This window comes from Macaca mulatta, chromosome 2, assembly GCF_049350105.2.
Source record: "Macaca mulatta isolate MMU2019108-1 chromosome 2, T2T-MMU8v2.0, whole genome shotgun sequence".
NCBI classification, from domain to species: Eukaryota; Metazoa; Chordata; class Mammalia; order Primates; family Cercopithecidae; genus Macaca; species Macaca mulatta.
Genome location: NC_133407.1, coordinates 166,952,867 through 166,967,767, shown reverse-complemented (window position 1 = coordinate 166,967,767; position 14,901 = coordinate 166,952,867).

The following is a 14,901-nucleotide window of genomic DNA, read 5'->3' as shown; positions in this document are numbered from 1 at the left end:
TCCTTTAGTACTTTATGAAGAATTTAATATGTATTTACTCTCACCATCTACCCTTTTGTTAGCCAAATATGTATTTTTTTAAGTTTCTCTATAATCTTCAAAGCAGATGCATATTTAAGCACCTTAAAAGCAAATAATCCATCTTGATCATGCAATAGTTGTTTTGGGCATTGTGAGAGGTTGAATGGATATGCAAGATATCATATTAGCCCTCTCCAACTAGATGGAAAGACAATTTCACCACAGAGACAAATTAGTAAATGTTTATGCCAATATATCATTAAAAATTAAATAAACGGCATAGATCAATGTGTACTCAGGATAGGAAGAACCAGTGATGACATCAAAGTTTTTAAAAAATTGATTGGCATTTCACCTGAGTCAAGACAGATCTGAGTAAGCTAGGATAGGATAAACATGGAATATTTATAAAATAAGGGCAATTAGGCAATGTTAAGATTGAGAGTGTCATATTTATTGGATGGTAGAAAAACTGTTACATGTTTAGCATTTATTGAGCATTTACAATGTGCCAGGCATCAAACTATATATCTACTTAAAGTGATCATATGAATATTAATAATAGTGACTCTTAAAGTATATTCCCCGAGCAAGCTTGGAAACTTACTAAAAATATAATACAAATTATTAGATCCCACACCAGACTTACTAAATCAGCAATTCTTGGAATGTGGCCAAGGAATCTGTATTTTACAAGCCTACCAGGTAATTCGGATGCTCACTAAGCTTTTAGCACTGCTGTATTAAAGGGAAGAAGGAAATAACCCTGATCAGGGGATGCAAGACCTAGACTTTCAACCAGTAGAATTACATTAGATGGATTAGAAGCAGGAAGTTACAGACATATTTTAATGAACCAGTGGCATCAAGAAAGTGATGTTTGTTTATTTCTGGTTGCTCAGAAGAAATATTAACAGAGGCTAAATGTCTGAAAAGAATTATTTATGAAGATGTCCAAAATCTTTATGAAAGTTCCCTTAAGCCATACAGCCTCTGGAAAATAGGCAAAAAGGTATAATGAAACAATTCCATCTTTTGAGAAAAATAACTCAGACTTCTCAAAGAAGATTTAATAAGAGACCTTTCTAATTTCTCCTCTCTGACTGTGTGCTATTTGCTTTCTCTAGAGCCTAATTCATCAGAGTGAAGAACCCTGCACTTTCCTACAAATATTTGGTAGACTTTCAAGCCCTGTTTTTAGTGTGCTTATTTTTTTTATATCCACTTGAGCTACTAATGTGAGGAGAAAGAACCTAAATTACACTGTCTTGATTTTACATATTTTTTATTTTAAAATTGAATATTAAAATGAATAAAAATATGACAGTTATTTACTGCAAATATAACTTCCTTCCTTATACATATATCATTACATATATTATATATAGGCTTAAAAAGTGTTTTGCACTTTGAAATTCTCTGAGGAAAGACGAAGCTCTATCCTTTACCTAGGTGCCAGCAGTACTGGGATTAGCAAGGAAACCCCGTTAAAAAGCCCCAAAAGGATGGGTGGTTATTGGTTACTTCAGGTTGGAAGAAAAGGCAGGATTAAAAGCTGAATGTTGCATGAACCTCGTTAAATCAAAGGCAACCACAGATGGAGAGTTACAAGTACACAATTGTCTGCAGTACCTGACAAACTTTGTTAGCCCAGAGCTATCTGAAGAAGCCTCTGCCTCTTAGCCTTTTCCAGAAGATAAAAGAGATTTGCCAGATCATGAAGGTCTATGGGGTGGGAATTGTTTATTCTCTAGAAGCCTGTATTGTCTGATATTTCAGTCTAAATTACAAATTAGAGGCAATTCTAATTATTTGTGAATCCCATTCTTTGCATACTCTCCTACTTGCTAAAATGTATTCGTTCTTTGCAAAACTTGGGATCATCGATAGATGTACTTCCCAGCTTGGGAAGTGTTTGTACTTCCCAAAACTTGCCATGTTTTCATGGTCATTGTGGACACACTCGGATTGTTAAAAAATGTGAGTTGCCTGAGCACATGAGCATTCCCACCTGAGCTACCTCTTTGATCCAGTTCTTAAACTGAAAATAAGTATCCCTTTGTGGTCTGTTTAGTGCCTTTTTTTTCACTTTTGTGTGGGTGTGTGTGCGTGTGTGTGTGTGTGTACTGAGTGTTTTCTGGTGGTGATTTTATTGTTTACAATGGCCCCCAAGTACCCTGAAGTGCTGTCTAGTGTTCCTAAGCCTAGGAAGACTGTGCTGTGCCTTATGGAGAAAGTATGTGTGTCAGATAAGCTTCCAACAGGCATGACTTACAGCACTGTTGGTAGGAGTTCAATGTTAATGAATCAACAGTATATAGTCAATAACGTGCCTTTAAACAGAAAAACACATAAAACATGGTTATGTATCAATCAGTTGACAAAACTATTGTGACCAGAGGCTTCCGGGAACCTAGTCCTGCATTTACCCTAGGAGCAATGGCTCAGTATTCACTAATTCAGTGTGTGTGACATTATGGAACCAAAGCATTAAAAATTGGCATTTTGGTATTATTAGGATAGTCATGGAAGCTCAAATTGTGATTTCAAATATACATTTCAGTATATAATTAACATCTTATTACCACAACTAAATATTACTAGGGAGGAACCCCTCGGGGTTTTCTGATTAGAAAAGAAACAAAGCTTTAATATATCACTGCCTAGAAGGTAAAATAGGCTTTATTATTTTAAGGAATTATCACTCATAGGTCAGTTGAGACCCTTGGCATCACAGTAAATATCAGAGGTGTACCTTAAATATTTTTTGACATGGAGCAAACAGCATACTTTAGCTCGTTTTGTATGTAAGAAATTTGGAGAAATCTAAGTAAACTTCCAAGTGAGCAAGTGCCATAGCCAGAGACAAATTCAGTATAATTCTGCATCAAACATACATAAAGTCCCTCTTAGTTGCATCATGATCAGCATTTGAGGAAAATCGAGCGTGGCAGGCATGAAGAGAAAAGGAACAGGCCCATACCCCACAACCGACACACTACCTACAATTCTAAGGCTTCTCAAAGCTGAGTAAAGGAAGTGGATTGAAAAGCTTGAGGGCCACGAGGAAAAGGCCAATAAACAAAAGCAAAATAAAATGGTGAACTTGTGTCTGTGCTATAGATCAATCTCTCATTCATGACAAGTAAGAAATTTTAAAAGGCCATGTAATCCTTCTTCCTGCCTTACTTTCCTTAAATATGTGAGAGTATTAAAATCTAAATCATTTCCCAGTAACATCTCTGTCTCCATATTGTAGCCTTTATAAAAGTCTGGGGAACTGGAAATCAGTGAGACAGGTCTCTGTGTGTAGAGTGTGCATGCATGCATCTCTCCCCTTCTGCCATGTGCGCGCACACACACACACACACAAACACACACAAACATACACACACTGCAGATCATCTTTGCCATCAGAACTGCAGACTAGCATGATGACATTAAGAATCTGGCTCAGTTAATACTGTGATCTCCAGCATATGCATAGAATGCTGTTGCCTTTTCTGCTTTACTAATGAAAAGAAACTGGTAGAATAAATTAAGTCATAAAATCGGAGGGCTCCCTCACATTAGGAGAGTAAAGGATGGTGGTGAGAGGGGAAAGCAGGGTTAATGATGTTCTTCCCCCTGTTCCCCCATTCAGCATTAAGGAGGCTGAGCAAAAGGACCTTGGGGCTCATTCTATCTATTGATGATCCAGTGTCAGGGGGATTAGAAGAGTGGCATAGATAAGTATACAAGGCTTTAGGCATCTATTTAGCCTTCCAGGTCATTTTGTGTTGGGCTGAAATGCTTTGAATAAAAACAGACTTTTTGAAATAATTAAAGAGAGTAATTTCCTAATGAAAATGTGTCTTCTCACTACATTGCTAGACTGTGTTATCTACCCTATTCACATCCAGTGAGTCACTAGAATTTTACAGTCCGGAAAGTTAACCAACCAGTGAGTAATAAGACACTAGGAGGAATTCCTGAGAGGTAGTGACACCCAGTGTGAATTCCAGTGTCTAAGGAACAGCTCCTGCTCTCTGAGCCACAGTAAGGGAGCCCTACAAACGGACAGAACACTGCAGCTACGAGAGTAATTTGGCTCTACAGGAGGTGGAAGTACCACCCTCATTGGGAAAAAATGATAGCAAAAAAGGCGGTCCCCACACAGTGGCCCAGGGAGAGCGAGGCCTTTGAGGCGTCCCAGATAAAGGGAAGAGTCAGCTCATTAGATGGAGTGTGGGGAGAAACAAAGCCCCACTGGAATGCTGCAGAAGCCATTGGACCCCTGGAGAGAAAGACAGACGGCCTCTTGGGGCCACCCTGGATTATTAATAGGAATGTGCCCCATCAAAAAACTTGGCCTTCTCAGACTGTTTCAGAACTTAGGCCTGTGTTTTCCAAGCAACAGCAACAGATCAGAATTTGGAGAAAGGGAGTGGTGAAAAGTGTCCTTGAGATAAGATTTTAAACCAATATCTTGAAGTTTTCAACAATGGCAAAGGAACAAAGAAAATGACAGAAGCGGGGTTTCCTTCTACTCCACAAACTTCCTCTCCTATTTCAGGAAATTATCACTCTGTAGAGGGCATGTCTTTTGAGAATACATTACTGATATTTCCAAAATTAGAGGTATTCTTGCCTGACAGGAAAAGCAATACAACAGAAAAGAACTAAGAAGCTAATACTGGAGATTAATTTTTAAATTATGTATTACATTCAGAGCATCTCTAATTTCATACCGGGGGTCTCTTCACTTTTATAGTTTAAATATGAGTTCTTATAAATACAAAAAGCTTACAAATGCACATAGGTGGTGTCCTTTACATTTTATGCACTAGTTAAAAGAGATATAAATTTAGTCCTCAAGGAGCTTGTAGATGCTCATTACTATAATTTACATAATAAATGATGTTTTATAAAAGTAAATCTGTATATATATGTATATATATGTGTGTATATATATATACATATATATATACACACACACAGAGAGACATGAGTTCTATCATGACAGCTGTTTTGGCCTATAAGTAACACAAAAATAAAATAATAAACATTGTTCTTTAGTCATATAGAGTTCATTTCATGGATAATGCCTAATGTATAAAGCGCTTTTCAAGATAAATTCAAAAGCAAAGAATTTGCAGGTCTAGGGGAGCAAGTAATAAATAAAGGAGATACAAGTGAGTGAATATCAAAGGGCATGTGATGAGTAGGCAGAGAAGAGGATGAACAGGATGCAATGGTTGGACGGTGCAGTCTCCTGTGAGGGGTTTTGAAGGTAAAGACAAGGAAATTGCTCTTAATACATTAGAAACTGGAAACTCATCGTTACTTTTTAAAAGTGCAAACCTAGTTGCAGTACTCTATGAACAAAGTGGCGAATAAAAAGGAAATGTTGACTACAGTGTTCAAAACAGCAGAAGGTTTAGAATGTAAATTGTAATACATGGATATAAACCAAGATATTTTTGTAGAGTTATAAGGGACTTTTTCCTCATCTAGTCTAGAGGATTTATGTTACAGATTAAGATACGGGGCCCAGAGGAGTAATTGTCTACTGTAGGGTCAGAAATGTAGCTACAGGCAGAGGCAAGACTAGAACCCAAATTTCCTGTAGACTTCAGCTTGTTCCTATATAAAATACTGTAAGATACTACAAAACATTTTAGAATTATATAACTTTTTCTATTAAAAAAAAAATGCCTACACAGCAATCCAAGGCGTCATACAGATGACACCTTGCTTTGGTTAAGGGGAGAGGTGAATATGAAGGGGAAGTCTGAAGGAGAAGTGAAGGCCCCTCAAGCACTCTGTCCCTTTCAGGAGCCCTCAGAGGGCTTCAAAGTCTCCAAGACAATTGAAAATCCCTGACTAAAAGGCTTTAACTCTGTCTTCTGTCCAAGTGAAAAATAAACCAGAATACGTAAAATAATGACAGCTTCTAAAAAGTATGCAGCCTTTGAGAAAATAAAATTGTGTGAACAATAAACACTGTATCTTCTTAAGAAAAAAAGTAATGTGCAAACGTCATCTTTTTCATTGTTTGAATTTTCAATTAGTTGGTTGTATTCAATCATTCACTTATTCTGCTGACTCGACAAACATATATTTAGTACCTATTATGTGCCTGACCTTGGACCAGGTACTTGAAAATCAAAGTCAAATAAGAGGCAGTCTTGCCATCAAGAGTGTTTCAGTGAAGGCCGGGCGCGGTGGCTCAAGCCTGTAATCCCAGCACTTCGGGAGGCCGAGACGGGCGGATCACGAGGTCAGGAGATCGAGACCATCCTGGCTAACATGGTGAAACCCCGTCTCTACTAAAAAAATACAAAAAAACTAGCCAGGCGTGGTGGCGGGCGCCTGTAGTCCCAGCTACTCGGGAGGCTGAGGCAGGAGAATGGCGTAAACCTGGGAGGTGGAGCTTGCAGTGAGCTGAGATCGCACCACTGCACTCCAGCCTGGGTGACACAGCGCGAGACTCCGTCTCAAAAAAAAAAAAAAAAAAAAAAGAGCGTTTCAGTGAAACACGACTATAATGCAGGGTGTTCGGGAATGGGCTAGAGGGCAGGAGGGTGTTATGTTAACACAGAGGAAAGGAATTCAAGTCTGGGAAAGCTTTCTGGAGAAAGTGATGCTTACATAGGAAGTTGTTAAAGCATACACGATAAAATTAGTTGATTAAGAAAGGAAGGGGCACATTCCAGAGAATTAGGACAGCAAGTGCCAAGATGTGGAGGTTGGGGCCCAGTGCATTTGGGGAGCTTGTGCATGTTGGGAAGTTTGGAGACCATGTGGTGACCTGGAATATAATAGGTAGGCATTGAAACTTCACTGAATAAATTGATTAATGACATGTAGCTATAAAGTTAAGTTTGAGAGTGTAGCTATAGGGTTAATTTGAGAGTATATCAACTCAGTTTCCTTCCTACAAAAAGAGAGATAATAATTGCACCTATATACCAAATGTTCTGAGAGAACTTTGGCCAGATTCACCTTTTATATAACCTCCCTTTAGTAATGATAAATGCAAACTAAAACTACAAGGTGATACTATTTTTCATTTATCAGATTGGCAAAAATCAAGACTTTTATGTGAACAAAGAGGTGAGTACATTACTGGTATGAAGATAAATTGTACAGCCTCTATGGAAGGTAACCTGACAATATTTTTCTGATATTTAAAACCATATAAATCCTCAGACAGAGCAATTCCTCTTAAGAATTTACCCCATAGACACACTCAGATATGTAACCAATGACATATGTCTCAGCCTGTTACATTGGTAATATCTTGGTATTGTTTAATATTGTTTTGGATTGAAACTAAGAAGATACTGGGACACCATTTGATTCTGTCTATTGATTGATGTTCGGAACCTTACAAATCATTCCTTTTGCTAAAACATGAAAAGTAGTTCTAGCACCTGAAAGGAGGGAATGCTGAAGATTCAGTAAGGGAATCTACATAAAAGCACCTGGCATGGTATCTGCCACATAGGTCGGGTCCAATAAAGGATATTGTTGTTAGCTATTAGATATTTGCTAAAGCTATTAGGAGCCACTTAGTGATTTTAAGCTGACAGTGATTTAACAAGCTTTGGGTTTTAGAATAATCACTTGGGCAGCGTTGGAAGGACAAGGTGGAGAGAGGCCAGGCAGGTGTTAGGGAAATTAGTTGGAAGGCTATTAAAATTGTCTAGATAAGAAACTAAAGGGCTCAAACTAAAGCACTGGGGACTGAGAGAAGGCAATAGATTGGAAGATATTAGAGATAAAAATTCTTCAATATGTGGACCTGACTGATTAGAAATTAATATGAAATACATTTATATGTTCCACAAAAACTTTATGAGTAACTTTAATATTAAGGCAAAACATGGGAAATGTTGAATACGATTGAATCAAGTCAGTGCAGGGACAATGTTCATCAGCCCTTTTTTCACGGGATAGGATTTTTAGTTAGACTTCTATTCTCTCCAGCAGCTATAAAACACACAGGTACCTTGCACGCACATGCACTAGGCCACACCCACACATGCATGCACACACACGCACACATACACTCATTAGCTCACTCATGGAACGTCTTCTCTCCTCAGAGTTAGAAAGACTCTAGCATCAAAGCAACTCAGACTCAGAATCTTTGCCAAGAAGTGTCATCTCTTCTCCACTCATATCAGCAGTGGCAGGGAGCTTTCTGCCTCCAAGGAGCAATGCACTTATGAAGCTCATCCATCAGTCTGAAATCCATAAACCAGTGATTTGGGAAGGTGTGCCCTACTAATATCACCATGAACTCTTAAGTAATCATTTTTTGTTTTAAGCCGACTCTGTAATAGTGTACTTCCAACAACAGGCTTCAGCTCTCTCTATTCACAGTGAGACAAATTCTGTAACATCTGAGAAATATAAAAGATGTGACTTTTAATATAGTAATCCAACTCACTCACCCCCAAAACATTCCAGATACTCAAGAAATTATATTGATGATTTGATGAGAAAAAAATAGATGGATTCTTATTTATTTCTGTTCTCAATCATGGTTTTAACGCTAGTCTCGTAAAAATGTTGCTTTGGTTGTGTTCTACCTCTTAAATTTCCACATGCCCCCTGAAGCAATTTTTCCAGTCTTTAACTGGCTCCAGAGAGAGTATGTGTGACAAGAAGGCAAGGCTGGTCTCCTACCCAAGCTGCCCTGGGGTCACTTCAATAAGCTTTAACCCATAAACATTTGCATTCAAGATAAAAATCATCCCTGAGCTAAGTCACGTCAGAAAAAGTATGGTTCATAGAAACGTAGAAGCTGCCACCAGACCAGACCCCAAGAGGATGATGCACCCTAGGGTTTAATAGATACATACATACAAGTTTAATAGATACTTGTAAGTTGACTGACTGCTGGCCAGTTTCCAGTGCTGGGGGGCTGCTGTCACCTCTGTGCACATAAACAAGAGGAGAAAACATACCGTCTAGAACTCTGAGCAGCAGGACTGGCCTCCCAAGCATGTGGAACAGCCATTCAGCTCTGCAATCTGATTAGAGAAGGGCTGCTCAAAAAACGACTGCTTCCAAATAACATGCCCACGAGCCTGTCTCTGAGACATTTCCCGCCTAGAAACTTTGATTTGTCAGTTTAAGAATCTGGACTCTAGAAGCAATGTCATAATGCAAAAGCCCTGCAGGAGTCACATTTTAGGCTACAAATACTCCATACTATTTCCTTATCAGGTTGCTTTTCTAATGTGACTGCCACTCAGCTGCAGTGAGACACGAAAGGCATAAACTTAATGTTGGAGTGGGGTAAAAAAGGAAGGCTGGGCTACAATCTGTCATCTGAAAAGTGCAAACCAGTTTGAGACCCCAGAAGAAGCAGGGAACATACTGTCCTAAGAATTGTCATTTTCATAATTGTGTAAACACATCTAGCATACCAATATTCATTTAAGCAGGAGACTTAATCCCTCTGTTATTTTTCCTAACTCAATAGGGCAGCAATTTATGTTCTAGATTATGGTGTGTGGTAGGGGAAATTAAGTACTTCGTGTTTTTTGTTTTTCATCATCTAACCTCATATAATTTAGGAATAGTGTTTATAAAGAAAAAAGCCACAGGGACAATTTCTAGTCTCTTCTCCAATGCTATTCCTGATACTGATAAACAAGTGTTTTTCAGGAATAAATCACCAAAACTGCCATTAAGGAAAAGTCACAAAAGAGTCCATGCAGCCAGAGAGAATCAGGTGACAGGCAGCTAATTTTGTCCTAGTGAACTTGGGGTCTACTCAATTATAAGAAGGCCATGGAGTGATTACAGTGGTCCTAGATATTTTCTTTCTCCCTCATCAGGTATAGCTGTCAGGAATGTCCTCCTCATAGCATTAATCAAAGATCAGTCCTTGAGTTATCCATCCCATTTGCCTGGGTTACGATACTAGTCTAGTCAACCAATGTTCTGTGTCTGGACACTGTCATAGACTCTCTGCTGATACGCAGGTTGCCTCCTTCTCCCCTTCAGTCAGTCAAAGTGATCTTCTCAATTTGTAAATCAGACCCTGCCTTTCTCTGGTTTAAAACCCCTTAAAGTTCCCCCCAGGTCTTAGAATGAGTCCCCGTCTCTCTATTGTAGCATCAGTGGCCTACCGGGGTTGGCCTTCCTGGAATATCTGCATTCCAGTAAGAATCTCTGGTCACTCTCTCCTTGTCCCCAGCACTCCAGACAGTTTGATCTTCTTCCATTCCTTAAATATGCTAAGCCCATTTATTCTTCTGAGCCCACATATTCCTTCAGGCTGCAAGCCCATCTTCCTCCTTTTCTCATGGCCAAGTTCTCATCCACAATTAAGACTCATCTCAGTATTAGAAACAAATACTGACTCTCAAGTGGCTGTCCCCACCCTCATTCTCTATCAAGGCACCCTGTTTTTTTCCCAAATAATCATCAAAATTATAAGTAGATATTCACCTACTTGTTTCTTATTTAATTTATATTATTTTGACCAAGGCTGTAGCTCTTGGAGGGCAGAGATTCTTAACTAAGTACTTTGCTTCTGCTTAGCCAGTGTCTAGTACAAGCCTGATACATCTTAGCTATTTATTCATTACTTAGCAAATGAATAGATCAGTTCTGATTTTCTAAACAGCTATTGTCTGTGTTGTCTGGTCAGGTCCCAAACAGTTACGACAACCAAGCATAGTATGCTGCTTCCCTCAGACTGAGCAATAATCAGGGATACTTAGGATTATGTTTCCCAAGTTTTTCATGTTATAGGCAATTTAAGACAGATCCTTATTAGTTTAGATCCCACAGCCAAGCACAGGAATATGCGTTCTGTTCCTTTATTCTGAGTTTTCATCGGTGACAGTTTTAGATGTAGGAAAAAGAAATTAAGAAAACGGAAGAGACTTGGTGAGAAAGTACAAAATTATCTCTCCTTACCAGTCAACAGTCCATGGATGTCTTTAAAATGTATTGTTTTATAAAGTTTCTGATTTAATAAGTAAAAAAACACAAATTATTTTCTAAATAAATCTGAATAAATCTGTAATATATAAATCAGTAATTTTAAAATATGCACATATACCCCAATTATTTTGGGTTTTGATGGTAATGTTTTTATGCATAAAAATGCATTTTGATGTATCAGATGTGTATAAAATAAAGAATAATTGCAGCTAAGATCAAAGTAAGACCTAGCATTTATTGAAGCATATTTGACTTTCTTTACCACTTGACAGATGTGTGGTCTTAAGTTGGTGAATTTTGAATATCTGTGTTGAGCTTCAGGTTCTTGGGCTGTAAAAGGTGAAAGTTTCTATCTGCCTTACGGAGGTATCATGAAGCTTAGATATATGATAATTTTAAAACATTCAGACCACTATCTGCTATATAGTGTGTGCTTAATAAAGGCTAATTCAATTTGAATCAAAATATCTTCCCACTTTTCAGGAGTTTTTAATTGGTCCCTCTGCTAAAAATCACCTTTGTCTCTCAATAAATCCAGTCATGTATTTGGATTCATTTGAGCCTCTACATTCTTAATTGGATAGTTCAGCCCATGGTTTATTATAAAAGCCTAGATTCCACAATTAAATTACAGATCAATCAACAATTACAAAAAAAATAATGGCTGGCAATGATTTTGATTATATCACTGCAGCCTTGCTTGTTTTGCTTGTCTTGACATCAGATTTTCCCATCTGAAATGTCTGTAAGTGCTCAGAATGCTCTGAATCGTTCCCATTCTTTACTAAATCGACCCATGGATCCACTGTGGATGTTCACCAAGAAGATTCTTTCATAAGGTGTTTAAACTAGTTGATGAATGGGAGGGGAAGATGAACTCTGTTATCCCTGTTGGGTATTGTTAAATAAAAGGAGAGCTTCAACGATGTGTTTGTTGTGTCACTTGAGAGCATACATTCTCAACAGGGGCAATATCCCTGCCCACCCCCACCACCGCAGTGTTGAAAAAAATCTTAGATGTTACAATGATTTGCGGTCCCCTAAAGGTCCACGGTACAGAAAAAAAAAAAAAAAAAATGGTGTATTATTGCATTACAATTTCATGGAGGAGAGCAATTAGAAATAAAAACTGTTTAAAAATGTGCTTGGGGTATGATAATATTAATATTTTTCAAAAGTTGAGAAACCCTGCCTAAGGAAAACCCTATTCTTCTGTCAGCATTCTCTTTTCCCTGGAGAGTATGCATGTAGAGTATAGCTATTTACAAAGAGTGGAAAGATACCAAAGACCTATGGGTGGGCTTCACTCTTCTTTTGACTATTGGCAAGAGTAGAGTCACTGGAGTCAGACTGATATACATTTGAGTCCTGGGCCAACCAATGCCTAACTGTATGACCTTGGATGAGCTAATTCAATGTCTCTGTTAAAAGAGTATAATCACATTGCCTTTGCAGGGCTAAGGGAGCGATTAGAGGTAACAGTGCCTGATGCCTGGCACATGTTAGGCATTCAGTTAATTGTTATCATTGTTATTTCCATGGTTGCGTGGCAGGGGTGACGGGATTGCCAGGAGCCTGCAGCTCCGAATTCTGTAGGGGGAGCAGTCTTGGGCAATGCTACCTGGGAAAAGGTTCTTGCAGCCTGGGCCTGCCTTGCGTCCTTGATCTTTTCCCTTGTGATTTAGTCTTAGCCTAATTATACAGCTTTAAGGCTATGGAATTACTTTGTTACTCACAAACAATTATGTTTTACCATTCTTTCCTCTGGGCCTATAACCTTGTGACTGTGCTAGCTTTATAACGGTGGTGTTGCTTTATATTGCATGAAGAAATTATTTGAAGAGCTTGTTCCTACTCAAGGCTGTAGCAAAATAGTATTTCAGCCAGAGGAAAGCCATCACAGTAAATGAGGGGGGTTGCTGCTAGCACTTCCCAAGTAGTCCCCTGAGAATCGGAGCAGCACAGATCTCCCAGACTTCTTCCACAGAATGATTTATAGACAGCGCACATAGCATAGCAAAGACGTATAGTTCATGCTTAAAAGGTTAATTCTTGAGTTGATTTGTTTTAGAAGTTATGGAGATTCGCTGGAGGACAGGAAAAACAAAGAGATGAAATGACAAGGCCCATGCTCTTCAAAGAGAAGAATGGGGAGAGAGAAAGAAACACGTGCAAAGAATCTGTTTCATTTTCTCATAATCTTCCTCCAGTGCTGCTTCACTTTTGCATGTCTTTTCTGCTTAGGCATGGGATCATTTCTTTCCATTTTAATTTCTCTCAAAATGTATACATTTTCACAAGTATATCATATAGAGAGGTGAAAGTAGACAGAGATAGGAATGGGAAGGTCAGGCAAAGTCAATTTTTTAAAATACGTAGCAAAAAGGAGAAGCTTCACAATTATAGCCCCCCAAAATTCCAATGTTTTCAGTTTCTTTTAAAGTTTCTGAGCACACATTTTCTGCAGAAAGACTATACAGATGCCTTTGGTGATTTCAGGATATGTTGTTCAAGCTACTTAAAAATGATAAGACTTAAAAAAAAAAAAAAAAGAACATGTTGTTACAATCACCACTAATATTTTATTTATGTGTTTACTTCCTTGTGTTGGGAGTAATGGCACCACTGGATATTTTAACTGTAGAAAGAATGTTTTTTTTCCTCTTAAAAGGCCAGAGGTTGGGCTATGGATTTTCACAGAAATGTGGCAGTAACCTCACATCTCTACAGAATCTTTCAACCCTCAGTTGTCAAATTTATTTCTCAACAAGTGCACTTATGCCTCCATGAGTCAAAGTAAAGACAGTAGGGAATGCATTCACACTTGTTTAAAGTGAGGATGGGAGAAGAATTTCTTACCTAATTGAAATTGTTGCAGGGATTCATTTTGGAAGCCTAATAGAATTTCCCAGCTTGGATTTAAACCAAGATATTGGAGCACCTTACTTTCCTAATGATTAAGTCTTACAAAAAGGACCACTGGATGGAAGAAGACAGGGGGGTGTTTCACATCATACTGCAAGGCTTATTGTATTATTTATTTCAGCTATTATTTCAGATTCAGGAGGTACTTATGGAGGTTTGTTATAAGGGTATGTTGCATGATGCTGAGGTTTGGGGTATGATTGAATCAGTCACCCAGGTAGTGAACATAATACCCAATAGGTAGTTTTTCAGCCCTTGCTCCTCCCCCTGCCTCACCCTTCTTATAGTCCTCAATGTCTTTCGTTCACATCTTTTTGTCAATGTGTACTGAATATTTAGCTCTCACTTATAAGTGAGAACATGCAGTCTTTGGCTTTCTGTTTCTGCATTAATTTACTTAGGATAACAGCCTTCAGCTGCATCCATGTTGTTGCAAAGGACATGATTCCATACTTTGATATCACTTCAACACACTTTAAAAGAAAGGGGTCTTTTAAAAACTTACTTTCCACTAATAAAGGGCATATATGGCAGCAGAAGAACTTCCACTAGTGAGAAAAGCTAATGCAGCAGTCTATAGCCAGCTTTTTCATCTGACTATCAGGATGTCTGTGGGACCTGTGGAACAGGCTTGAGGTCACTGTTAGGTACAACTCCAGTGAGCAAAGACAGCTTAGAAGACTCTACAGAATCATCTGAGCTTTTTACTTATGTACTGTTTCAAGGGTGGTTCTATCCTCCAAACTCTCAATGCATATTCCCTTATAACCTGTGTTGAAATTCACGCCAGTCAGACTGTGGTTTTTGAAGACTTGATAGACGAATAGACTTTTTATTCTCTCTCTCTCTCTCTCGCACGTGTGCTCTCTCTCACTCTCATTCCGTCTATCGAATTCTCATTGCAAATACTCTCACTGGCCTAATAAACTTAGAATTCTTAAAAAAAACAATTAGCCTTTTTGTTTGGGAGCTTCGTGATGCTCTATGAAGCTGACATAT